General features: G+C 43.6%; 1 long non-coding RNA gene across 1 annotated transcript; it reads right to left on the bottom strand.

Annotated features, from left to right (window-relative positions):
• Positions 1–9274: 9274 nt before the first annotated feature.
• On the bottom strand, positions 9275–22649 carry LOC132207890 (uncharacterized). Its single transcript, XR_009443968.1, has 3 exons — positions 22545–22649; positions 21542–21672; positions 9275–10884 (listed from the first exon to the last, which is right to left on the bottom strand). It is a non-coding gene; the product is annotated as an uncharacterized LOC132207890 (long non-coding RNA).
• Between the last annotated feature and the right edge of the window lie 5270 nt (positions 22650–27919).

Here is a 27919-nt window from a genome sequence, read left to right as displayed (position 1 = left end):
TGAGACTGCACTACCAGGTGCTGATCCAAATGCTTTTTATAGTTTGGCATGTTACCTGCCTCAGCTATCCTCCTAAGCAGTACATTTCAGACACCAAATAGCCTCGTCACAAATAGGACAAACATCACCTGACAGAATTGCAAGTCTATACTGAAAATTCTTCGGAATTTTGTGAGGACAGTGAGCACAGTGTTCTGTACTTTCACTCTTTATTGTTTCAGCTGGTGTTCCAATATCATTTGAAGTGAGATCAGAGTAACTTCCCATGCCGCCCATGCTACTTCACTCATTATGGCATCATGGACCCGAAGTAAAAACGTGATCAATGCAAATTGGAGACAATCCTGCACAATCTTGGAACCCCTTATAAACAGTTCTGTGTGTACTTCTGCACCACTTGGATTGGAAGCGTTTCAGGAAGGCAGCTTCATGTTACGTTCTCTAGAGCTCTTGATGAAAAATAAACATTGTCCTTGCTCGTGCCTGCTAAAATGCATGGATGAGTGTGTCTTATTAAGAATATCAAGATACTTTATGGTTTCAAAGTTGAGTCTAAAGTCTTGGAAGGTAAGACTTTGCCAAATGAGTGTAAGCCCAGCAACATCAGGAGCATGGCATGACATTGTGGTAAGGATCCTCATCGTTTTCAATCAGAGGACTGACCATGCGATATCAGTGGCACTGAGTTCAATCCATTCTTGGCAATTTATCTCAATGCGACATGGCATCAATATTAGGGATCTTTAATGCGGAAACTTTGCAATGACTCATTTAATGATCATTCACAAATACTTGAAGGTCAACTCAAATGGCAGCTTTATTGTTCTGATCCAGATCAGACAAATTGTGACAGTCCAAAAGAAAGAAAAGAAATTCTGGAATGTAACTTATCCAGTCCAGCAGCATCTGTAATATGACTTTTTCAGAACAGGTTCATAACAGACTAGATATGTTAACTCAAAGTCTGTCTCCAGATGTTGCCTCATCTCCACCAATTTCTGTTTCTGTTTCAAATTTCCATAATCTCCAGCATTTTGCTTTTCTGGACTGGCCCAGCTTGGTCGGATTTTGACAATATCATCCATTCCTGTTTCCATTAGCGTTATTCTGCCGATTACACCCATCATGCCCCAGTGTCTGTTTCTTCTTTTAAGTTCCAAAAAAATGCGAATATCATCCTAAATGCATGAATATCTGGAAATCAATTTTGATTAAAAGTAATTTTAGAGGTGGCTGCACTTCATGAGACAACAGAAATAGATGACTCATGACAGCACAATCCGTGCCCTTCACTGAAAGCATCTCCCCTCAGGCTCTGAAAACTTTTCATACAAATCTCAGAATATTTACAGCAAAGCTGTGGTCACTCAGCCCATCATCTCTGTACCGGCTGGGGATGAACTGTATTCCTACTATTATTATTCTGTCATCTCGAGATACACCTAACATTTTGAAATCTTGATCTGCTTTTAATTTTGAATATCCTGGGGATACCCCATGATTAAAAAGTGTATACATAATACGTAATTTCCTACATCACATTTAAAGTTATCATACTATGATCATATTGTTGTTTGGCACTCCATCTCCCAAGTATAACGTATTGACTTGCTCTGCTTTGCATTTCATTCTGTCTGTCAGAATAAGTGCTAGTTAAATACTGGTGACATTGGGATATTACTGTCTTCCGCTCCAGTCACTACAGCCACTGCCACCATTCCACTCGTCTCTGAACCAATGTCACATTCATTTTGTCCCTGACTATTTCGTCCATGATGTTTAATGACAATGTCATTGTACACGCTGCATTTGATTTTAGTTTTGGTCAATTGAATCAAGAAATGTAAATGTTAGTGTGTTAAAGCACATAAACTGCAATGAAGAACTTTGCATGTTGAAGATACATTGTTGTTTTATTACAGCAGCGAGAAAACCACACTTACTCTGCAAGGTCAGCCCGACTATGCCCAGCGATTATTTTTTGTTGTTGTTGGTTGTGTCAGAGTAATCAGCACAGTAATAACATTTTGATTGTGTTCTTTTTTGGAGGGGGAGGGTGTTGGTGCAGGTGGTTACAGCATTGCACATGGACAACAGGGCAGAGCCATTTAGCCTGAAAAATGAAAACATCCATCATTCTCCCCCACGACAGACGTCATTAGAGCAATAGCTAATGGTATATAAGACCTACAGCCAACGATGTTAACGTGCAATCCAGTCCAGTTTTAATTGTGAACTGAAGATTCACTGAAGGTGTATTGAAAGGCGTTATCTGGAACTGTTTGTTCGGTGACTGTGATTGATGTCAGTCTCCACAGATTCGAACTGTGTCACAGGAGGCTTTCCCTCTCCTATTACTAAGGGACTCCATTCAGTGTGTTATCCCACAGTACAAGTGAGACATCAGCAAACACACTAACAGGGATCAGCAGCTGCAGAGAGAGGGGGCGGAGAGATCAGAATCTGAGAACAATAGACTGGAATGTTACAACAATGGATCAGAATCTGAGAACAATAGACTGGGATGTTACAACAATGGATCAGAATCTGAGAACAATAGACTGGGATGTTACAACAATGGATCAGAATCTGAGAACAATAGACTGGAATGTTACAACAATGGGCAGGAGTTTATCCTCGGGTCTTTACTATCTTACTAACTATAGGTCGACATTACCAGAGCGGATACTAGGTGCACTGTGGGTTATTCAAGTTGGTTACTATCCCATTCTCGCTATTGTTGGTGTTCCTGGTAAGTCTCTCTATCTCTGTCCAGTCATTACTTCCACAAAGTATATTCAACTTTATTGTTGTTTCTGTTGCCGACATTTGGAAAAGATGGAATCTATTATCTTCAGTTTAACTAAAACCTCACTTCATTGTTCATGAATTTCAGACTCATCCTTCAAAGGCATCTGAGAAGAAGACTTGTTCACATCATTGAGGGCCTTTATTGATTTATGTTTCGCTATTGTCTCCATCGCCAAACCTGTCCAACACCAGCTCCATAATGTCCCCACTCTCCCCCTCTGCCTCTGTACTGTTACTGAATAAACCATTATCTATGACGTGGTAAAATTCAGACTTGATAGTTCCAGCTCATTTCTGACCTGTCTTCCAAGTTACAATTAATTTGATCACACCCTTGTTCTTGTTTCTGAAGTAATCAACGATAGGAACATCATGTCAGATCAATTAAGTCACTCAGCAGGTAATTCCAGAGACACAGGTTATTACTCTAAAGATATTGTTTCAAATCACACCACAGTTGGTGGTAGAACTTAAATTCTAATGATAAGAATTGTAACGAAAGTGAATTTCAGTAATAACAACCATAAAATCAGCAGCATTTTGACTAAAAAACCGATCTCATTCCACTGATCTCCTCTGATAAAGAAATCTAACGTTTTACTGGTCTGGATTAAGTGTGAATTCAAACCCATAACAATGTGTTTGGCTCCAAACTGCCTTGTGGAATGGTCACAGTTAAAGGTAATTGACGATGGTTCACATGTTGCTGCTATCGCGACTGTGATACAGAAAATTGTGCAATTACATTGTCCACTGCTTCTATGAAGAGCAGACTCATTAATATTTCAGGCCACTGCGACTGTGTAGAGATATGTCTATTTATCAGCCAGGAAAATAAACTAAGGAGAGAAAGGCATTTCCAACAGTGGGAGAGTACACAATGTATGCATCAGGGAGAGGGCAGTACTGACAAAGAGCATCAAGTGAACTGGTTTCATTCTAGAACTTACTCAGAGATAGTAGGAACTGCTGATACTGGAATATGAGATTAGGTATAGAGCTGGATGAACACAGGAGGCCAGACAGCACCAGAGAAGCAGGAAAGCTGATGTTTTGGGTCTGGGCGCTTCATCCAGCTCTTCACATTGTTATCTCATTCTAGAACTTTCTTTGCAGCAGTGGGTGACTTATCCATCATGTGCCAGAGTGCCGACCTCCAATATATTCACAACATGACAAACGCCAGCCCTGCCTGGTGTAGTGAATGTGATGTTCTGTTTCCATGAAGGGAGGAACAGAAACTCTTCCAGAAATAGCAGGGAACATGGTGAATAGTGAAAATGAGGAACTGTGGGAAATTCAAATCAATTTTTTCCTGAGATAACTTGCTTCATTGTTCATTACATCACCAATTTTAGTGTCATCTGCAAACTTACCAACTATACCTCCTGTTTTAAAAGTGAAATCATTGTAGAATGACAAAAACAATGGCCCATTACTGGTCGTTGTAGGACACCATTGGCCGCAGGTTTGCATTTCGAAAAGCACTCTGTCACTGTGCTTTGTCTTCTTCCTTTAAGCTAATTTTTATTCAAATTGTTCGTTCTCCCTGTATTCCATGTGATGTGACATTGCTAACCAGTCCACCATGTGGAACCTTGTTGAATGCCTGACTGAAACCTATATAGACAACATCTAACACTCTGCCTCCATCAATCCTTCTCATCATTTCTTCAAATTTAATCAAGTTATTGAGACACAATTTCCCAGCGCAAAGCCATGCTGACAGTCCTCAATCAGCCCTTCCCTTTCCAAATACATGTAAATCCTGTCCTGAAAATCCCCTCCAACAATATGCCCATCACTGATGTCATCCTCACCAGTCTACAGTTCCCTATCTTTCCCTGATCACCTTCCTTAAATAGTGGGACCATGATAGCCAACTTTCAGCCTTCCATCACATCATCGGTGGCTATCGATGATACAAATATCTCAGCAAGGTGCCCATAAGTCAGTTCCCTAGGTTCCCATAAATGCCGAGGATATATTTGATCAGATCCTGATGATTTATTCATCTTTATACATTTTAAGGGGCCAGCACCACTACCTCCGTAACGTGGACACTTCTTGCTGTTTATTTCCCCGAGTTCCCTCAGGTTCGTATGCTTTGAACAGAAAGCACAGATACAATTTGTTCATTTTAGTAACTCACTCATCTCCTGCGGTTCCACACATAGGCAACCTTGCTGATTTTTAAGGGGCCCCATTCTCTCCTTATATACTCTTTTCTCCAAAATGTATTTGCATAAATCCTTTGACTTCTCCTTAACCCTATTTACTGAAACTCTCTCATGACCACTTTTTGCCCTCATGATTCCCTTCTTAAGTATACTCCAACTTTCCTTCGTCTCCTGTAGGGATGCATGCAATCCCCGCTGTCGATACCTGATACATGCCTCCTTCTTTTTCTTGATCCGAAACTCAATTTCTCGAGTCATCCAGCATTCCCTACACCTATCAGCCTTGCCTTTCATCCTAACCAAGTGTACTGTCGCTGGAATTTCGTTATAAATTTGTGACGATTTCCCATTGCAAGCCATCCCTTTACTTGCGAATATCATTCATATCAACTTTTGACAGTTCACGGCTAATATCGTTCAAAATGACCTTGCTGAAGTTTAGAACTTTAGCTTTTAGGTCAGGTCAATTCTTTTTCATACTTATTTTAAAATGAATAAAATTATGGATTTTCTTTGCCCCAGAGTGCTACCCCACTGACAACTCGGTTACTTTCCCTGCCTTATTCCCCAAGAGTACGTCTAATTCATTCTTTAACCTTCTCTTGGAGGTAAATCCACATGCTGAACAAAAAAAATTCATGAACATACACAGAAGAACCCTCCTTCTATCTGATTCTTTCACACTATGGCAAGCTCAGTCTATTTTTGGAAAGTTAAAATCCCCTACCGTGGCCACCTTATTATTTTAACACATAACTATCATATCCTAACAAATTTGCTTCTCAGTTGAACTACTGACTGTTTATTTTTGTGGTGGGGAGTACAATTCCTACAATGTGGTCAACTCTTTCTTATTTCTCAATTGCACCCAAATAACTTCATTGATCATACTCATAGGAATATCCTCCCTAAGTACAGCCAGAATGTTATCCCAAATCAAAAATGTCATCGCCCTTCTTCCCCACCTCCTTTGCAACGTTTTCGACCTGTCTGACAGCAGCTATCTGCTTGAACGTTAAGCTGCCATGACTGTCCATCCAGGAGCCACATTTCTGATAGCTATGTTATCCCAGTCTCAAGTCACTAACCGTGCCGAGTTAAGCTGCAATACTATCAGGCCACGTGCATTGATATAAATGCAGTTTAACTTATCATACCTACCTCATTCTCTGCTTTGCTCCAGCCTGCTTTGCCTACTTGACTTGCTTTTTTAAAAAAAAACTACTGCAACAGACTCAGACTGCTCCCTTTTCTCACAATGTCACTTGATCCCTCCAGCATATCCATCTGCACCAACCCTGCATCCCACCCTCACCATCTTACCAGTTTAAATCCTCCTGGATGGCTAGAACAATTCTCAATGCCAGAATATTAGGCCACTTCCCATTCAACTGCAATCCATCCTCTTTGTAAAGTTCACTTCAACCCGGAAGAGATTCCAAATATCCAGAAATGTGTATCCTTTCCCCCATATCAGCTCCTCAGCCCCGAGTCCATCTGCTCGATCTTCTCTATTCCAAACCTCACTAGTTCGTGTCACCAGAAGTAATCCAGGTATTACTGTACTCAGCAACCAACTTTCATACATCCTTCCCTAATTTCCCATGTGCTACCCTCAAAATCTCATCCATTTTCTCGTCCTATGTTGTTAGTTCCAAAGTGTACAACAATCTCCTGTTCGTCTGTCGAGCCATTGAGAATATTATTTACCCTGTCCAAGACATCCTTAACCCTCGCACTCTGTAGGCAACACACTATCCTGCTGTCTTGCTGTTGGCTGCAGAAACGTCTGCCTGTGTTTCTGCCTTGACAGTTCCCTGAAATCAATCACTTGGAACCTGATGTAATCCTCATTACAGTAGAGACAGTATGGCTACCAGAAACTTGGCTCTGAGTGCTATATGCCTCCGAGAGTCTGTCACGCCCGAATTCCCCAAAACAGCATAATCGTTTGAGATTGAGATGGCTACAGGAGACTCCTGCATTGCCTGTCAACCCATCCTACATTTCCTACAAGTAACCCATCAACCTCACTGCATCTGCAGTATTTCCACCCCCGGAACAGATATTCATCACATTCCCTCGCTCCTGTAAATTCCTCTTTGCCTCCAGCTACTGCTGTAACTGATCCATGCGATCTGATATGATTCATAGAACATTACAGTGCAGTACAGAACCTTCAGCCCTCGATGTTGCACCGTCCTGTGAAAACAAACCGAAGCCCATCTAACCTACACTATTCCGTTATCATCCACTGTCCCTCCTAACCATCAGCAAGTGACATTAAAGTAACCGTTCTGAGAGAGAGTCACCGGACTCGAAACATTAACTCTGTTTTCTCCTTCACAGATCCTGCCAGAGCTGCTGAGTTTTTCCAGTGACTTTGTTTTTGTTCTGACGTTAAAGTCACATGTGTGTACCATGAGCAATGGCACCAGGAGAAACCACATGGAGCAGTCTGTGCATTCTCTGCTTCATTGGTTTGTCATGCTGGAGCATCAATGACATCCTTCTGTTTCTGTTTATGTGGCTTGAGGGTCGGAATGGCCGGCTCCTGGTCCCAGGGACAAGGTTCAAGGACCTGATCGGATGACCCCGGTACCTGTTTAACAGCTCGATGTGCTGTCGAGACTCCTTGCCTTCATGTGTAATAGGCAGGAGAGAGTGAATGGGCTGTGCCCCTTATTTCCCAATAGTTTTGATGAGCTAAATGGCTTCATCCCCTTCCTTTGAAACCAGCTTGAAGAGCTGGAAAAACTGCTCCATTATTACCGTGGACATGAGCAGTGTATAACTTTGTACTGTTACATGAATATTACCGACACTTCAACAGCATAAGCTTGACTGTTGTCATCCCACACATGTACACAGACTGCTTCGGGGGGCTGAAAGATGGCAATTTTTCTCTGAATATTGCGTGATACAGGGAACAGCCAAGGTCATTTTTTCTCAGGTGAGGGTGTGCAAAAATAGAGTGCATAGAGATATTGAAAGACGGAGGAGATTTTAAAGAGACCTGAAGGGTAACTGTTGCATGCAGAGGGTGCTGTGTGTAAGCAATAAGCTGCCAGAGGAAGTGGTTGAGGCTGGTACAGTCACAACATTTAAAAAGCACCACGATGGATACATGAATAGGAAGGGTTTAGAGGGTTATGGGCCTAATGCTAGCAAATGGAAATACATCAGTTTGGAAATTCTGGTCAGCATGGACGGGTTGGACCAAAGGGTCTGTTCCTGAACTGTATGACTCTGTGGCTCGACAAGACTTTCCTTCCAGGAATGGGTAACATGAAATAAATTTGATAAGCTTCTGAAGCAATTGCATTTTGTTTTCAGTTTCGGGAATTGTAACTGCTCGGAATATATCGGGAGTGGTCTTAGTAAAGCCCAGTACAGGTGTAGTATAACAATCCAATGATTATAGAGATAGGTTTTGCATAAAACAGCACCATTCCATATACTTTCTTAATCAGTGGCTACATGCGCAGACTAAAATTATAGGATTCATGTGCCAGGACTCACAGATACATCAGCACCACCATGTTCTGCAATCGCTTTCATGTACTTTACTGTTATATTATCCTTCCATCATAGCACAGACTTCCCCATAACCATATTCAGCCTGGAGTCAGGTCACTAGTGGTGTGCCTCAAGGATCTGTTTTGGGACCACTGCTGTTTGTCATTTTGATAAATGACTTGGCCGCCAGCATAGGTGGATGGGTGAGTAAGATGACACTAAAGTCGGTGGAGTGGTGGACAGTGTGGAAGAATGTTGCAGGTTGCAGGGAGACTTGGATAAACTGCAGAATTTGGCTGAAACTTGGCAAATGGAGTTTAATACGGATAAATGCGAGGTGATTCATTTTCAGACGTTTCGTCACCATTCTAGGTAACATCATCAGTGATGATGTTACCTAGAATGGTGACGAAATGTCTGAAAACAAACCTTCCAGCTCAGCGAGCAAACTCACATCCAGAACCTCAACCTGAGCTACAAATCTTCTCAAAACTCTTGAGGTGATTCACTTTGGGAGGAATAATAGGAAGGCAGAAGACTGGGTCATTGGAAAACAAATATTGGTAGTGTGGATGTGCAGAGGGATCTTGGTGTCCATCTACATAGACCCCTGAAAGTTGCCACCCAGGTTGATAGTGCTGTCAAGGCGGCTTACGGTGTGTTAGGTTTTATTGGTAGAGGGATTGAGTTCCGGAGCTGTGATGTTGTCAAGTTCGTTTTCGGAGACCCTCATGGACTTACTGCAATAACAAGACACTGGCCTGTTTAGAAAAACACAAATCCTTTTATAACCAGCTAAGTGCAAGCTGTGGAGAATTACTGTACTCAACCCAGCACAGAGTGCACAGTCTCAAGTAATTCTCCCCGAGCAGCGGACAGTCCCCGCTTTTTATAGTTTACAAAAGACATGATACATAAAACGATTTCACAACTTACAGTGACATGATACATAAAACAATTACTACAACAGACAAAAACAGGATACCAAACAGTTATTCCATCAACAATATAAAAGACCAGGATATAGTATCGATTGCTAGTGAAGCAGCTGCTAATGGCAGGAGGCGATTTCGAATTGTTGGCCGGGACAGATTCTGATTTCAAGTTGCCAGTGTGTCTGACTAGAACAAAGTCAGTGCCCTGGTCCCTTTGTCAGCGATAGAAGTTACATGCTTCAGAGGTTTCACACCTTTACAAAACTTCCCCAGCTAACCCTATTGAAACAGTTTGATTCGGATTTTAATTCAGTCAGGAATCTTAAGACAGTGTCTGCAGACCGATGTGTGAGAAGAAAAGGAGTTACAAAAGCTTTACACTGAATTCCTAACTGGGCAGGAAGCTTCAGGGTAGTGCCTGCATATCAATGTGTAGGTGGATAAGAGTTTACTTCTATAAATTAAAGTCTCTGTGCAGGAATCAAATGCAGACAAAAGATTTTAATTTATAGAAGTATATAAATGAATGGGATGTTTTCACATTCACATGCCTCAGACAGTTTAACTGAAGGTCCATAACAGCGAAACATCAACAGTTACTTAGGGCTCTGAAACTATCTGTATAACAGTCATGTAAATATTACTCGCCCAGCTGTGAGCTGATAGTGGGGTAGAGAAGCTCTGAAGATAGTATGGAAGTGGCAGTCCTGTTGAAATTAGAGGACTCAGAACTTTGTCAGAAACTGAACAGCATCCTGTTTTGTTGTAAGAACTTACATATACATTTATTTTATATCAATGTTACATGCAACCCTTCTGACGTGAAAATGCCTTAATATGCTGTTTCTGAGTAGCTGTAAATGGAAGTGTCTCCGAGCTCGGCTGATAGACCTCTTCCGCGTGTATGTGGTACAAGTTTGAATAAACTCACCTTGTTTCAATCCAGTGAGGTCTGAAGACACAATGTTTTTTAAAAACCAGCTATCCATGGAAGAATAATATTCTCTGGTTCCTATTGAACTTAACTTTGTCATGATTCCTTAATACAATGCTCTGTCAAATGGAGCCTTAAGATAGTGGATAGTCACTCTCACATTTGGAATTCAGCTGTTTGGTCCATGTTTGCACCAAGAATGTAGGGAGGAGAGGAGATGAGTGGCCCTTGCTTAACTCAAACTGAGATCCATCACTGTGATATTACAAAGCAAGTGCTGCTTGATGTCATTGTTGTCACCCTGTTTTGACTGCATTTATGTACTGACAGGCCAGACAACTGACTGAAGGCTTGTCCACACAGACCACATGTATGGTTTCTCTTCACTGTAAACGATGCTTGTTCCTTCCATGTTCAAAGCTCCTGAGAATTACGTGTCCCTGGCAGTTTTTGATCCCGTGTTTGAGTTGAGCTGCCTGTCAGTAAATGTTCCCTTTCAAATTTCCTGGAAAATAAATTTAATACAGTAAAAGTAGAATGAAAGCTGCCGGATTGTCACCTGGCTCACAAGAAACTGCGGGGTGTTGCAAGTCAGGAATGAAAATAAAAGTTGCTGGAAAAGCTCAGCAGGACTGACAACATCTGTGAATGAAAAAAAACAGAGTGAATGTTTCAGGTCTGGTGACCCTTTCTCAAGTTGAGAGTAAGGGTCACCAGACACGAAACAGAAATTCTGTTTTTTTTTCCTTCACGATGTTGTCAGTCTTGTTGAGCTATTCCACTTGGATCATTTGATATCTTTGAAAGGACAGAAGATGAAAAATACAGGACAAATCAGGCTGTGGGAACTGGCTGCAGAGCCAATCATTATTTGTGCAGAGCCAGAGTGGGAGGTTTGAGTGAGACCACAACAATGCTGTCGGTGTAACAATACAAACCGTACACCTATCTGACCATAACCTGTGTCACTCTGTAACTGGATACGTGTAAATGACCGAGGCTTGCTGAAAATGCATTCCTGTAAGCAAGTCGGAATTCATGGTCCTCCTTTCGATAATTAATTCCCCTTTTGCACTGGTGAGATTTGCATTTTGAGTACTTGTGTTCAGTTCTGGTCACCCAACTTAAAGAAGGTTATGAAACATTTCGGGGCAAATTCAGTGGACTAATACCTGGAATGAGTGGATTGCCTTAAAAGAAAATCTAGAGGAAAATCGAGACAGGCTCGCCTGTGTCCTCTGGAGGTGAGAAAAGAAAGAGGAGACTAAATTGGAACATGAAAGTTCCTGAGGGGACCTGACCAGATGCATGGTGAAAACGTGGTCCCTCTTCTGGAAGGATCTAGAACTGAGGGTCATTGTTTAAAGGTAAGGGTGAGTCCATTTGAAATAGTGAGGAACATTTCTTTTCTCTCAGAGGGCTGAGAACCTTTGTGACTCCCTTCGTCAAAAGGCAGTGGATGCAGATTCTTGCTGACCAAGACGATGAAAGATATTCTGAGATATGCAGGCACATAGAGCTGAGGTTGAAATTAGATCAGCAGTGATTTTATAGAGTCGCAGAGCAGGGTCGAGGGGCCGAGTGGCCTACACTTGTTCCTCATTCCTTTGTTTGAATAAACCGCAAGACAAAGAAACTCGAGTCTTGTCTGATTACTGTGGGTGAGGGGGTTCAGGGTTTGTATTCCCACTTCACTCACCCAGTGGATTAGTTCCTCTCTACACCCCAAACAGCTTCAATTAACATTGGAAAAAATTTAATCACATCAGCCGTCATCCTTCTAACTTACAGGGAAAACATCATTCCTAGTGGGATGATGCATTTTAAATCGGAGTAGAGAACACACAAATTAGGAATCAGAGTTGTCCATTCTGTCCCTCGAGCCTCAAGAAGGTCAAAGCTGATCTATTTACGCTTCGATTCCACATTCCCACTTGGCCTGAATAATTAAAAAAAAACACCCTGTGGGCATTGCTGGCTGAGTTTAGTTGTCATGGAGAAGGTGGCAGTGATCTGCCTGCATAAACCACAGTAGCCCATGAGTGGTAGGTGGACACATAATGCTGTTAGGCAGAGAATTCAGGATTTTGAACCAGCAGTACTGAAGGTGTAGCAATACATTTCCAAGTCAGGATGGTGAGTGGCGTGGAGGGAATTCACGCCCAACACAGTCTACAGCACGGAAAAAGGCTCTTCTGGCTCTGTCTGCCCTTGACACTATCTTCCAAGGACTCTGTTATTCCATCTTTTATAGCTGACCCTAACATATTTTTCCAACCAACAATTTTATGCAAATTCCCTGTTTTCTTTCTGACTACCTTCTTACATACTGGGGTTACATTAGCAATCCTCCAATCCATAAAAAACTGACGGTGTATAGAATTTGGAGGATAACCACTTGTGCATCTATTATTTCTACAGCCACTTCCTAAGGTACTTTGAGATGAAGGTTATCAGTCTCTGGAGATTTATCTGCCTGTTATCCCATTAGTTTTTCCAATATCATTTTCCTACTAATACTGATTCCACCTTCCTATTAGACCCTGAGATCCCCTTAATTTTGGGACATTATTTGTATCCTCCTTCTTGAAAACCTCAGTTATATTTAATTGGTCTGCCATCACTTTGCACCCCATTATAAATTCATTGTTTCTGCTTGTAAGGAGAGCCCATATTCTTCGTGACCAGTCTTTCACTACCAATCTTCAACGAAGAGTTTAATGATGATCATGAAACCGTTGTCAATCGTCAGGAAAAAAAAATCATCTGGCTCACGGCTATCCTTCAGGGAAAGCACGGCCCGTTTCTATCTCCTTCCCAAAATCCACAAACCTGCCTGTCCTGGTCGACCCATCGTCTCAGCCTGCTCCTGCCTCACCGAACTCATCTCCACCTATCTGGACTCCATTTTCTCCCCTTTGGTCCAGGAACTCCCCACCTACGTCCGTGAAACCACCAACGCCCTCCACCTCCTCCAGGAATTCCAATTCCCTGACCCCCAACAGCTCATATTCACCACGGACGTCCAGTCCCTATACACCTGCATTCCGCATGCAGATGGCCTCAAGGCCCTCCGCTTCTTCCTGTCCCGCAGGCCCGACCAGTCCCCCTCCACCAACACTCTCACCTGCCTAGCTGAACTCGTCCTCACCCTCAACAACTTCTCTTTTGACTCCTCCCACTTCCTACAGACTAAGGGGGTGGCCATGGGCACCCGCATGGTCCACAGCTATGCCTGCCTCTTTGTAGGTTACGTGGAACAGTCGCTCTTCCACACCGACACAGGCCCCAAACCCCACCTCTTCCTCCGGTACATTGATGACTGTATCAGCGCCGCGTCTTGCTCCCCAGAGGGCTCGAACAGTTCATCCACTTCACCAACACCTTCCACCCTAACCTTCAGTTCACCTGGGCCATCTCCAGCACATCCCTCACCTTCCTGGACCTCTCAGTCGCCATCTCAGGCAACCAGCTTGTAACTGATGTCCATTTCAAGCACACTGACCCCCACAGCTACCTAGAATACACCACCCCCCCACCCACCCTCCTGCAAAAAATTCCAACCCCTATTCCCAATTCCTCCGCCTCCGTCGCATCTGCTCCCACGATAAGACATTCCACTCCCGCACATCCCATGATCACTCTCCAGCTTTGTGAAGAATTCTATCCTATTGTGGTCACTCATCCATCCTTAAGGGCCCATACTCAACTGAATTGTCAATTATTCCATCCTCATCATACAATACCCATCTGATTCTTCAACATGTTGATTCATAAAATTGTACCATATAGACAATAAGGATCCCTCCTGCACTGTACTGCTACAGTGTGATTTGGGCAATTGATAAGTAGGTTGCAGTCACCTGTAATTAAAGCCATAACTTTATGCCTTGTATCTCTCAATTCCACCCTAATGCCTTCCCCAATATTACTGCAGCTTGGGGTCCATATGCAGCACTAAGGTCATTTTCTGCCCATTGGTGTTTCTCAGCTGAACCCAAACAGACTCTACTTCAATACACCCTATATCCTGGCTCACATCAGTTTCCTGTTTTAATCAGCAGCTCCTGACAAATCCTTTTCCTTCTTTCCTGCCCAATCCATCTTCCTCAGACAACCCACTGATTCCAGGTTTCAATCTTGTAAACCTCCTCTGAGCCACTTTGAATAAACGAACGGAAGACCAAAACCTGCAGACAGTATTCGAGATTTGGTTTGACACCTTCCTTGTACAAATGAAGCAGAACATCTTTTCATTGATGATTATTTGTTGTCATAACAAGGGAGATGGCCTCGTGGTTTTCTGGATTTCAGAGAGATCTTAATCAATTGGGGCAATGGGCTGAGGAATGGCAGATTGAATTTTATTTGGATAAATGTTTGTTTTACCACAACGCAATACTTCACAAGGGCAGGACTTGCACAATTAACGGTTGGGCTCTGGGTAGTGTTGCAAATCAGAAAAAAAAAACCTCGGGTTTCAGGTACATCTTTCTTTGAAATTTGCATCACAGGTAGACAGGGTGGTGAGGAAGGCATTTAGTACACTTGTCTTCATTGCTCAGTCCTTTGAGTACAGGAGTTGGGAAGTGATGTTGGCGAGTCCTCTTCTGGAGGACTGCGTGCTGCTCTGGTTATCCTGTTGTGGGAAGAATATTGTTAAACTGGATTGGGTTTGGAAAAACACTTACCAGGATATTGCCAGGAATGAAGGCGTTGAGTTATAAACATACGCTAGATTGGCGGGAACTTCTTTCACGGGAAGGTAAGAGGTTGAGGGATGACCTTATGTAGGTTTAAAAAAAATAATGAGAGACACAGATAAAGAATAGCAAAGGTCGTTTCCCTCAGGTTGGGGATTTCAAAACCAGGGGCATATTTTTAAAATGACAGGAGAAAGATTTTAAAAAAGACATGACGGGCATTTTTTTGTTTTATATAGAGTGCTCAGTGTGTGGAATGAACTGCCAGAGGAAGTGATGGATGTGGGTAGTAACGATGTTTGAAAAACATTCAGATAAGGACATGAATTTGAATGGTTTGGAGCGAATATGGGCCAATCGCAGGGATTTTTTTTAAAAATAAGGAAAACATTGCTGCTATCACTAGAAGAGATGTTTCTGAAAAATCATCCCATGAAAACATATGTTGAAATTAGAAATAAGAAATAAGAAAGGAACAATCATCTAATTGGATTGTACCATAGGTGTCCGAATAGTCAGAGGGAAACTGAGGAACAAATATGCAGAGGGATCTCAGATATGTGTAAGAATAACAAGGTTATAATAGTTGGTGATTTTCAGTTTCCAAACATTTACTGGGACTGCCATTGTGTTAAAGGTTTAGATGGGGAGTATTTTCTGAAATGCGATCAAGAAATTTTTCTTTATCAATAAATCGATGTTCCTATGGGAAAAAAAATAAGGCATAGCAAGTGACTGAAGTGACAGTACAGGGAAACTTTGAGTCTTGTGACAGAATTACTATCAGTTTTAAAACAATTTTGGAACAGGATATGCCTTCCAGAAAAAGTAAAAGCTTTAATTGGAGTAAGGCAAATTTTAATGCTATAAGAAAAGAACTTTCAACACTTCTGAAGAAGGATTAACAGACCCGCAACATTAACTCTGATTTGTCCGTCACAGATGCTGCCAGACCTGCTAAGCTTTTCCAGCAGCTTCTGTTTTTATAACTTTCAAAAGTTGACATGAGTAGACGGCAGGTATAAGGATGTCTGATAAGTGCGGGGAGGGCTTTCAAAAAGGTGACAATTCAGAGTCATTATGTCTCTGAAAGAGTGAAAGGTAAGGTTGGTTGGATTAGAGAACAATGGTGAAAAAAGATACTCGGGTTTTAGTCAAGAATAAAAAAATATATGAATTAGTAGATATATAAAAAAAACTTGGCTCAAATGAATCTCTTGAAAGTGTAAACAGTGTTAGGGGCATTCTTAAACAGGAGATCAGGATGGCAAAAAGGAAACATGAAACTGCCTTGGTTGATAAGCTTAAGAATAATTCAAAGAGTTTCTACAAGTGCATTAAAAGCAAGTGAGCACCGAAAGAGCAAGCAGGGCTCCATAAAGATGAAAGAGATTAACTCTGTGTTGAGCATCAGGAGAGGAGAGAGATTTGAAAGGAATATATTTCATCAGTTTTCACTGTTGAGAAAGAAATTGACGGGGGACAAGTCAGGGGTGGAAATATTTTGGTTTGAAAACTGTTCATGGAGATGGGGGAGATTTTCAATGAATATTTCTCCTCAGTATTTACTAAGCAGAGAATCATGGATGCTAAGGAAACAAGGGAAGCAAGTGGGTATGTTTTGGACCATCGAGGTGGCGTTTGCAGCCTTAAAGCACATTAAGGTTGATTATTCCACTGGATCTGATGAAGTCCATCTTTAGACACTGTGGGAGGCTGGGAAAGAAATTGCAGAGACCCTTGCAGAGATTTTTCCCTTCATCTTTTCTCACGACTTAAATTCCAGAAGACTGGAGGGTGGCTAATGTTGTCCCATTGGTTAAGAAAGGTAGCAAAGACCAGCCAGGGAACTACAGGCCAGTGAACCAGTGGTAGACAAGGTATTGGAGATGATATTCAGGGAGTCAATCAACCAAAGCTGGGATATTCAAGATCTGATGAGGGATAGTCAGCATGGATTTATGCACAGGAATCATGTCTGACAAATCTATTCAAGTTTTTTGAGGAGTTAAGCAAGAGGACTGATGAGGTTAGGGCAGCGAATGCTGTCTATATGGACTTTAGTAAGGCCTTCAACAAGGTACGTTATGGCAGCCTAGTCATGAAGGTTCGGTTGTGTGGGATCCAGGGAGAGCTAGCTCATGGGATTCGAAATTGGGTCGATGGTAGAAAGCATAGCATGATGGCTGAATGTTGGTTCTCGGACTGGAGGCCTGTGGCTAATGGTGTGCCACGGGGGTCGATGCTGGGATCTTTGCTATTTGTCCCTTACATAAATGATCTGGATATGAATGTATATGCCATGATTAGTAATTTTGTATCACCTGCAAATTTAAGAGGTATCGCTGAGGTATCAAAAATTACAGGGGGATTGTGATCAGATGTGGAAGTGGGCTGAGGATTGCCAAATGAAATTCAACGCAGCTAAGTGTGAGGTGTTGGCCTTTGGAAAGTTCAGCCAAGGTAGGAGTTATACAGTAAATGGTGAAGTTCTGAGGAATATTGTGAAACAGAGAGACCGAGAAACACAAGTGCACAGTTGGTTCAAAGCAGCATCACAGGTAGACAGGGTGGTTCAGAAAGCATTTAGCATGCTGGCCTTCTTCAGTCGATGCATTGCATATAAGAGTTTGGATGTTGTGTTAAAGATGTGCAGGTCATTGGTGAGGCCACACTTGCAGTGTGGTGTACAGTTTTGGTCACCCTGTTACAGGAAAGGCAAAGTTAAACTGGAAAATGTGCAAAGAGGAGTTACAAGGATGTTGCTAGGAATAGTAGGTGAGTTCTGAGGAGAGGTTGGCCAGGATTGGACTTTATTCCTTGCAATGGAGGAGAATGAGGGCTGAACTTATTGAGGTGAATAAAATCATGAATGGCATAGATAGAATGAATGCACGTAGTCTTTTTCCCAGGGATGGGGAATGGAAAACTAGAGTGTACAGATTTAAGGTGAGAGGGGGCAGATTTAAGGAGGACGTGAGGGGCAACTTCTTCACACAGACAGTGGTGCATATTTGGAATGGGCTGCCAGAGGAAGTCGTTGAGACAGGTACAATAGCAACGTTTAAAACACATTTTGGCAGGTACATGGATGGAAGTGTTTAGAGGGGGATATGGACCAAATGCAGGCAGTTAGAAATTGCTGAGTGGGCACCATAGTTAGCACAGACCAGTTTGGGCCGAAGGGCCTGTTTCCATGCTGTATTACACTCTGACTTTAAACCTCCAGGTCCTGCTCTAGTGCATCAAACCATGTTGTGGGAAGTTAAAGAGAAAACATGGGGCCACGTTGCAGAAATATTTGTATCATCTATAATTACGAGTGAGGTGCCAGATGACTGGAGAGTGGCTAAAATTGTGCCTTTGTTTAAGGAATATCAGGAGAAGCCTGGGAGCTGTAGACCTGAGTCTGACTTCGGTTTTGGGCATGTAGTTGAAGGTAATTGTCAAATGTAGGATTTATGCATTTGGAGAGTCAAGGAATGATTAGTTGATTGAGTTTTTTGGAGAAGTAGCAAAGAAAATTATTGACGGCAGAACGGTGGACGTAGTTTATTTTGACAAGAGTAAAGTTTTTGACAAGGTTCAACAAGGTGGACTAATCAGTAAAGTTAGATCGTATGGGATTCGGGGGAGCTTGTCAACTGGATACAAATATGGCTTAGTGACAGGGCACAGGGACTGGTGGTAGAGGGTTGTTTGTCAGACCGGAGGCCTGTTACCAGAAGTGTTCCACAGGGGTCAGTGTTCACTCCAATTTTGTTTGACTTTATATAAAAAAAAGCGATTTAGATGAGAATAGTGGAGACATGGTCAGTAAGTTTGCAGATGACACCAAAATAGGCAGGATAGTGGACAGCGAAGTAGGCTGTCCAAGTTTACAAAGAGATCTTGATTTATAGGGTTAAGAGGCTGAGGAATGGCAGGTGGTGTTTAATTTGGATAAAGGCAAGGTATTTCATTTTGGTAAAACAAACAAGATCAGGACTTGTACAATTAAACGTAGGGCCTTGGGGTTAGTGTTGTCGAACAGAGAGACCTCAGGGTTCAGGCCCTTAATTCTGTGAGGTTGGCATCACATGTAGAAAGGGTGGTGAAGTCGGTGTTTAGCCTGCTTGCCTTCACTGCTCAGACCTTTTGAGTATAGGAGTTGGGACGTTATGTTGAACTTGTGCAGAACATCAGTGAGGCCTCTTCTGGAGTAGTGTGTCCACTTCAGATCTCCTGTTCTTCGAAGGATATCATCAACCCGGGAGGATTCAGCAAAGATTTAGCAGGAAGTTGCCAGGAATGGAGGTTGAGAATCATAACGAGAGGCTTGATTGGTTGAGGCATTTTTCCACTGCAGTCTAAGAATGGAGGGGTGATTTATATGTTTATAAAATCATGAAGAGTACACCTAAGGTGACTGGAAGATCCCTTTTCATTTGCGAGGGGAATTTCAAGACTGGGGGGCTGCAGAAAGCAAACTGAAACGTTCCCTGTTCATGTCAGAATCTGGGCAGTTCTTATTGCCAGACTATTTGACGAAGGGCCAAAGAGGTGGAGGTTAGGTGATGCTTCTCGTGGCTGGATTAGCTTTCTACTCTGGGTGGCTTCATGCTGCACTTACAGTCTACAGGTTACCAGTACTGGAGGGTATGAGTTATGAGGAGAGACTGGGACTTCACTGGAAAATAGGAGGTTGAGCAGTGGCTTTCGAGAGGTTTATAAAATCGTGAGGGGTATAATGTGAACAGCAAGGGTCTTCTCCATTGGATCGGGGAGTCCAAAACTAGAAGGTATTTTTTAAACAGGAGAGGAGAAAGATTTGAAGGGAAACCAGGGGAAGCTGTTTCAAACAGAAGGTTGTTTCTATGTGGAATGAACTGCCAAAGGAAGTGGTAGATGCAGGTACACTTCCAATATTTAAAAGACATTTGGACAGGTACATGAATAGGAAAGGTTTAGAGGGATATGGACCCAACTCAAGCAAGTGGGACTCGTTCAGTTTGGGAAGCCTGGTCGGCATGGACAAGTTGTAATGAAGGAGGCTAGAGAACTCAAATAATTTTTGATATTTTGAAAATAGTTCACATTACAGGAGACGAAGTGCTAAATGTCTCAGAAAATATAAAGGTTGACAAATCTCCAGTACCTGATCTAGTGTATCTGAGGATGTTGTGGGAAGTAAGGGAGGAAATTGCAGAAATATTCGTATCATCTATAAATATGGGTGGGTGTGAGATGACTGGAGAGAGGCTGATATTATCTCTTTGTTTTAGAAGGGATGTGGGAGAAGCCTGAGAACTATGAACCTTAGAATAACACTGGAAAACAGTGACAGAATTAGAGTCAGTATGGATTTACGAAAGGGAAATCATGTTGGACAAAACTGCCGGAATGTTTCAAGAATGCAACATTTAGAGTTGAAAAGGCAGTGGATGTGGCTTATGTCGGCTTTGCGAAGGAATTCAAAGGTCCCACAGAAGAGATTAGCACGTACATTTAAAGCATGAGAGATTGGGTATTCACAGGGATACAGAACTGTTTGGCACAAGGTAACAGTCACTTCTTGTATGCCGACCAGTGACCAGTGTGGTACTGTGGTCCATGGTGGATCCCAGGTATTTATACAATCAATTAGTCATTTAAATGAGAAATGTGTCTCAGTTCGAGATTATCAAGTTGGATTACAAAACTAGGAAAACACAAGTCACTGACAGGAAGCATGCAGGTGGAGCAGGGGGTGAAGAAGGCAAATGGTATTTTGACCTGCAGAGTGACAGCATTTGAGTACAGGAGCAGGGATGTCTTGCTGAAATTGTACAGGATCTTAGTGAGACCACACCTGGAATGGTATGTGTAAATTTCTAAATTTTATCTGAGGAAGGAACTTCTGGCTCTGGAGGCTGTTCACAGCAGTTGATTAGACAGATTCCTGGGATGGCAAGACTTCCATATAAGAATAGGATGGATTGGTTAGGATGAAATTCACTGGAGTTTAGAAGAATGAGGAAAGATTTCACAGAAACCAATAAAATTCTAGGTAAATACAGGAAGGATGTTGTCAATGACCAGGGAGTCAGAGATTAGGGGCATGGGCTAGGCTGTAAAGGATTGAAATGAGGAAATCAAAAAAAAAATACAGAGACTGGTGACCCTGTGAAATTTGCTGCCACAGAAAGCAGTTAAGGCCGAACACTGGATGCTTCCAAGAAGAAGATAATATGTATAGTTGTCGGGGCTTAAGGAATCAAAGGGTCTGGCTCTCAAGCGGGAAGAGGCTGAGTAGAATGATCAGTCATGATCAAAGTGACTAGCGGAGAAGGATCGAAAGCTACAATGGCCTGCACCTGTTCCTATTTTCTATGTTTCCATTCTGTTGAAGGGTGGAACATAAGAACAAAATGACGATAATTGATACAAAAAAACAGCACAACCTTATCACCACTGGATGAAAATCCTGTAACTCCTTACCAAATTGCAACATGGGAGCTACTTCACTACGCAGATTGCAGCAGTTCAAGAACGTGCAGAGTGATTTTGGAAGCTTCTGCAGTGGCTGCTCTGTCTCTCATTTTCATCCAGTTTTCAAGTTGTTGAATGTTCTGAGAAAAGTAAGAGAGTATGTCAGAAATATCTTTGGAAGTTTGCTGATACTGGGGGAAGCAAGGGGTGGGATAGGGGCTGCAGGTACAAAGGGGGCAAATTTGGGGAAGGGAACAATGAGATAAACAACTGGCTGGATTTTGTGGTGGGGTGATGGGTGAAGAATAACCCCAATATCCAAACCACAGGGCCCCACCCTGCTCAGCTCTCTCCCTCCACTCTGTGGTCTTTCTCTGAGCCTCGGTCAGACCAGCAGCCAGCTGCTGTGACAGAGGCTCAGTGTCAAAGATGCGCATTTGGCCCAGTTTTAAAGTCATTCTGTTTGACCACATTCCCTCCCAAACTTGCTGGCACCAGTTCTCAGATGCTAATCTTATTGATGGCCAAAAGAGTCTACACAGTTTTTGAATAATAAACAACCTGCAATTAACTTCCAGGCCTGGCCTCAGAAACCAATAATTGATTTTGTATTGTATTTTTAGCACAACTACTGCTCACAGACCAGACGTCACCGTTCAACTCTCAGATTCAAACCAAAATGATTTTTAAAAAACTCAGCGCGGGTGCTAACACAGGACACAGTGGAAAGACCTCTAACCAGTGAGTGCACATTGGAGTTCTGCTTTACTGAGAACACCTCTCATTGCTGTAATCACATTCTGAAGTGGCTTGACAGGGTAAAAGCTGACAGGACTTTCCCTCTCACAGGACAGTCTCGGCCTGTTTCAGGGAAGAAGCCTGAGGCTCTCTGCAACCTACACGCAGCACCAGAAGACCCCTGTTTGGGACCTGAGACCTAAACTGAGCAACCCTGCAGCCCTCTTGCTGGAATACAGCACCGAAGCTGCCCTCCCCTTTAACCTGTACTCACCGCTTGTGGCTCTCAGGGAGGACCATTGCATTCGGGATATCTCTCCCAGTGCGCATGCTCACAGTCACAATGAGCTGTGCGCATGCTCCATAGCTGAAGATGCCGGTTGACATCTAACGACCAATAGCAAGCAAGAGGCGGGACAGAAAAGGCACCGGAAATGCTTCTCCTCCAACCAATCAGAGGACAAGGGCGGGGCCCATTTCTCAGCGAGAATCCCCGGACCCGAAACGTCAGCTGTATTTACTCCGTCACAGAAGCTGCGAGACCCGCTGGGCTTTGTTTTTGGTCACGTCATTCGTGCGGCGGGTGGGCGGGGTTATTCTTCCACCAATCAGGGGGAGACAATGGGAGCTGCGGATGCTGGAGAGTGTGAGATAACAAGCTGTGGAGCTGGATGGACACAGCAGGACAAGCAGCATCTCAGGGGCACAAAAGCTGGTGTTTCGGGCCTCGACCCTTCTTCATAAAAGGGGGATGGGGCGAGCAATGGGAGGGGGAGTGTTTAGTGCGAACCGAACATGGGTGATCTGCAAAGTTGTGACCAAGACTCCGCTTGGTTTCTCCGGTGTAGCGGAGCCACAATGGGAACAGTGGATGCAGTCTACCACATTAGCTGATGTGCGGCCTTTGATCGAGATGAGTGGGGGGGAGAGGGAGGGGTAGGGGCAGGTGGACCACTTTATGCGGTTACAGGGAAAAGTGCCGGGTGTGGTGGGGCTGGAGGAGAGTGTGGAGTGGACAAGAGAGGCTCGGAGAGAGTAGTCCATCCGGAAAGCAGACAAGGGATGGGACGGGGTGTGAGGGATGAGTTGTGCAAAATGTGGGAGACGCGTTCGAGGGAGTTCTCAACCACTGAGTCGGGGGACGTTGCGGTCCTTGAAAAATGAGGACATCTGAGATGTACAGGGGCGGAATTCCTCATCCTGGGAGCAGTTGCAGCGGGATTGGGAATAGAGAATGGCATATTTGCACGAAGGTGGGTGGGAGGAGTTGTATTCCAGGTAGCTGTGGGAGTCAGTGGGCTTGAAATGGATATTGGTTTCTGGGTGGTTGAAGGAGATGGAGACAGAGAGGTCCAGGAAGGAGGGAGAGACATTACAGATGGTCCAGGTGAACTTAAGGGTTGGGCGGAAGGTGTCAGTGAAGTGGATGAACTGTTTGAGCTCCTCGTGGATGCATGAGGTGGCGTCGATGTAGCCATCACTGTAACGGAAGAAGAGGTGGAGTTTAGGGCCTGTGTAAGTATGGAAGAGGGATTGTTCCACATAACCTACAAAGACGCAGGCCCAGCTTGGGTCCCTGCAGGTATCCATGGCCACCCCTTTTGTAGGTAGTGGGAGGAATTGAAAGAGAAGTTGTTAAGGGTGAGGGCAAGTTTGGCTAGGCGGATGAGGGTGTCAGCGGAGGGGGACTGGTTGGGCCTGCGGGATAGGAAGAAGCGGATGGCCTTTAGGCCATCTGTATGGGGAATGCGGGTGTATTGGGACTGGACGTGCATGGTAAAGATGTGTTGGGGCTGGGGAATTGTAAGTTTTGTAGGAGATGGAGAGCGTGGGTGGTGTCACAGATGTAGGTAGGGAGTTCCTGGGCTAAGGGTGAAAAAATGAATTCCAGTTAGGTGGAGATAAGTTCAGTGGGGCAGGAGCAGGCAGAGATAATGGGTCAACCAGGGCAGGCAGGTTTGTGGATTTTGGGAAGGAGATAGAAGCGGCCGTTGCAGGGTTGGGGAATGATGAGGTTGGAAGCTGTGGGTGGGAGGTCATCTGAGGTGATGAGGTTGTGGATGGTTTGGGACATGATGGTTTGGTGGTCGGGTGTGGGGTCATGATTAAGAGGGCAGTAGGAGGTTCTGTTGGAGAGTTGGCATGTAACCTCAGTGTTGTAGAGGTCAGTGAGCCATACTACAACTGCGACTTCCTTGTCCATGGGTTTTATGGTGAGGTTGGGATTGGAGTGGAGGGCTGCACGTTCTGCAGGGAAGAGGTTGGAGTGAGTGCGAGGGGTGGAGAAGTTGAGGCGTTTGATGTCACGGTGGCACTTGGCGATGAAGAGGTCGAGGGAGGGTCGGAGACCTTGGGATGGTGCCCAGGAGGAGGGAGTGCATTAGAGCTGAATGAAGGGGTCAGCAGACGGAGTGTTAGGCTGACGGTTAGAGAAGTAAGCATGGAGGGAGAAGCAATGGAAAAACTACTGAACGTCCAAGCATAACCGGTATTGATTGATGTGTGGGTGCAGGGGGACAAGGGTGAGCCCCTTACTGAGGACTGATCATTTGTCCTCAGTAAGGGGGAGGTCTGTGGGGATGGTGAAGACTCGACAGGGCTCAGTGTTTCTGTCTCCTCTGGAGCTGCTGGCTGTGCTGGCTGTGGACATCGGAGATGGTTGTGTGTCGAGTTGCGTCAGCAGTGGGCAGAGTTGCATTGGCATGGGCGGAGTTGCATCGGTGGTGGGCGGAGCGCCGTTTGCATTGGTGGTGGGAGGAGCGGGGTCGGAGGAGGCAGCAGCGGTGATGGTCGGTGTGCTCTCAGTGTCTGTGGTGTTGGACTCGGAAATGGCGGCTGTGGCATTTGCTGTCCCGGAAACGGTGTATCCGGCGGTGGAGGATGTGAAGTCATCCCTGGTTGCTCCGACAGTGGCCACATGGCCAATGCTGCGGGCACATTGTGGGGGAGTTCTTGGGTAGGGTTGGGAATTTGGGAGGTGTAGGCTGCCCGTTTTGGAAGGTAGGCACCAGGAAGTTTACTGTACTTACGGTTTTTTGTGTCCACCAGAGCTAAGTAGAATTGTGAGTTCAGGTTCTGGATCCTATGAAGAATAAAAAACAGGAGAGGTCCTTTGTAGGTTTGAGAGAGGGAGGCTCTGAGATGAGGTAGGCTGGATTGCAGTGCCTGGAGATGCTGTCGCATTGCTGCGAGTATGTGTTTCAGGAGTCGCTGGGAGAAACACTTCTGAAGTGTTGTAATGTTCTGGATGTAGACATTGTCACGTTTGGGGCAAAGTTGGGAAGGCTTGAACGTGGACTGTAGTCCAATGGGGATGATCTGGTTCCATAGGCAGGTACAAAGGAAGGTGATGTGGCTGTAGTACCTGGTTTGCTGCAGGATGTGGTCGAGCAGTCTCATGGCTGAAGAGGGCAGTTTTTGGACACTTTTCCAGAGTAACGGTGAAACTGCATTAGGCTGTGTGCATGATGAAATCCGAAGCCATCCAGAAATGATTGACTGAAGTGATTCCTTCGAGAAGTATTTATCTTCAGAGCAAATCATGACCAGACTGGCCCTGGATTTATTGAACTTCAGGCGAATGAAACATGATCTTGTTTAAACGCAAAATATTCTGAGCAGTCTTTTCAAGTTGAGTGCTGAAACATGATTTCCATGTGTGCAAGAGATTAACACCACAAGATGGACCGTTAAACTGGAGAATATGTCAGTTAGACAATGGTGGCTTATTTCTTTTACACTTTCAAAGGATTGTGTGTTGATGGAAGTCTTTCCAGAGAGACATGGAGGATACATCATTGAATATTCTTAAGAGAGAGGCAGACAGACTCTTGACTAACAATAACACACCAATGTTATAAGGGGTGGAGAGGAATGTTTATTTGAGGCCACATCATTCAAGAGCTCACCGCATGCCAGGCTTGGTTTGATTTTTCTAATCACTTACTCCTGATCCAAGTTTTCACATGGCCACGAAGGCGCTGCCTTTCAGAATGATGTGTACAACTTGCAAATACGATTTTTGAACAACACTATGAAAATACTCAGGAAAGTTTCATGGTTTTTCAGCAAGATCAGAGACATAGAACAAAGTTAAAATCTCAATAAACCTGCTTTAGTGAACAGATTGGGCTGAATATATGTCCTTCATAGTACAGATTACTTTTATTTGTACTGTTGAGATGACTTTTGTTGGCAAGACCAGCAATTATTGCATATGTCTAATTTCCATTCAGAATATGATTGTGAAACCCAGGGACACTAATATATGTTTCATGGAGATGTTCAGGATTCTGAAGAAGTGTCAGTGTATGGACAATGATATAGATTCAAGCCAGGATGCTGTCTGGTCTTGGAGATTGTAATCATCATCACTTGATGCTCACAACATATGGAAATTGTGATCAGAGATAATGGGAACTGCAGATGCTGGAGAATCCAAGATACCAAAGTGTGAAGCTGGATGAACACAGCTGGCCAAACAGGCTCTCTGGAGCTCAAAAGCTGACATATTATGGAAATTGTGAGACTGTTTTTTCTGTTTTCAAAAATTAAGGTCAGAGAGCAATTCAGCATAAAAACAGGACCTTCAGCTCAACATGTCTGTTCCAATAAAAAAAACAAAACTAAATTAATCACACTTACCTTGACGTCGACACCCACTAGGCATGGCATTTTGAGTGCTCCTCCAGCTGCTTCAAAAAATGCTACGTTGTCTTTAATTATCTGTGACTTGAGCTGTGATTTGGCTTTTTCTTTCACGTTATGCATGAACTGCATTTTGCAAATATATCCCACAACATCAAATACAGCAATTAGCTCTATAGATCAATATTTTTTCTGGAAAATCAGACTTTCGTTTTCATTCATTTGGGATTTTAGTGGAGCTAGACCGGCAGTATTTGACCTTGAAAACTTCCAGCTAGAAGTTCACCAAATTGGAAATGTAGTGAACACTGGAAAAGGTTACTTCAGAGTAAAATGGGATCTTGATCAGATGGGACAATGGACCAAGGAATGGTAGGTAGATTTAATTTGAAAAAATCGGACATGTCGCATTTTGGAAATCAAATTAGGGCAGAACTTGTGCTCTAAATGGTAAGGCCCTGGGGAGTATTGCTGAGCAATAAGTCCTGATGTGCAGGCGCCTGGTTCCTTGAAAGTGGATTCAGAGAAAGATAGGATAGTAAAGAAAGCACTTATCATAGAACATAGAATATTACAGTGCAGTGAAGGCCCTTCGGCCCTCGATGTTGTCCTGAAATGTGAAACAATCTGAAGTCCACCTAAACGACTTTATTCCATTATCATCCACATGTTTATCCAATGACCATTTAAATGCCCTTAAAGTTCGGAGTCTACTACTGTTGCAGTTGGTACAACTTGCCTTTATTGGCCAGTGCATTGCGTGTAGTTGTTGGGAGGTCCTGTTGTGGCTGTACACTGGTTAGGCCACTTTTGGAATATTGCATGCACTCCTTGTCTCCCTGCTATCGGAAGGATGTTGTGAAAATTGAAAAGGTTCAGAAAAGATTTGTAAGAATGTTGCCAGGGTTGGAAGGTTTGAGCTGCGGGGAGAAACTGAATAGGCTTTTGCCTGGAGGTTCGAAGTCTGAGGGGTGACCTCACTGAGATTTATAAAATCAGGAG

This window comes from Stegostoma tigrinum, unplaced genomic scaffold, assembly GCF_030684315.1.
Source record: "Stegostoma tigrinum isolate sSteTig4 unplaced genomic scaffold, sSteTig4.hap1 scaffold_195, whole genome shotgun sequence".
Classification (NCBI taxonomy): Eukaryota; Metazoa; Chordata; class Chondrichthyes; order Orectolobiformes; family Stegostomatidae; genus Stegostoma; species Stegostoma tigrinum.
This window is presented reverse-complemented; position numbering and strand designations above follow the sequence as displayed.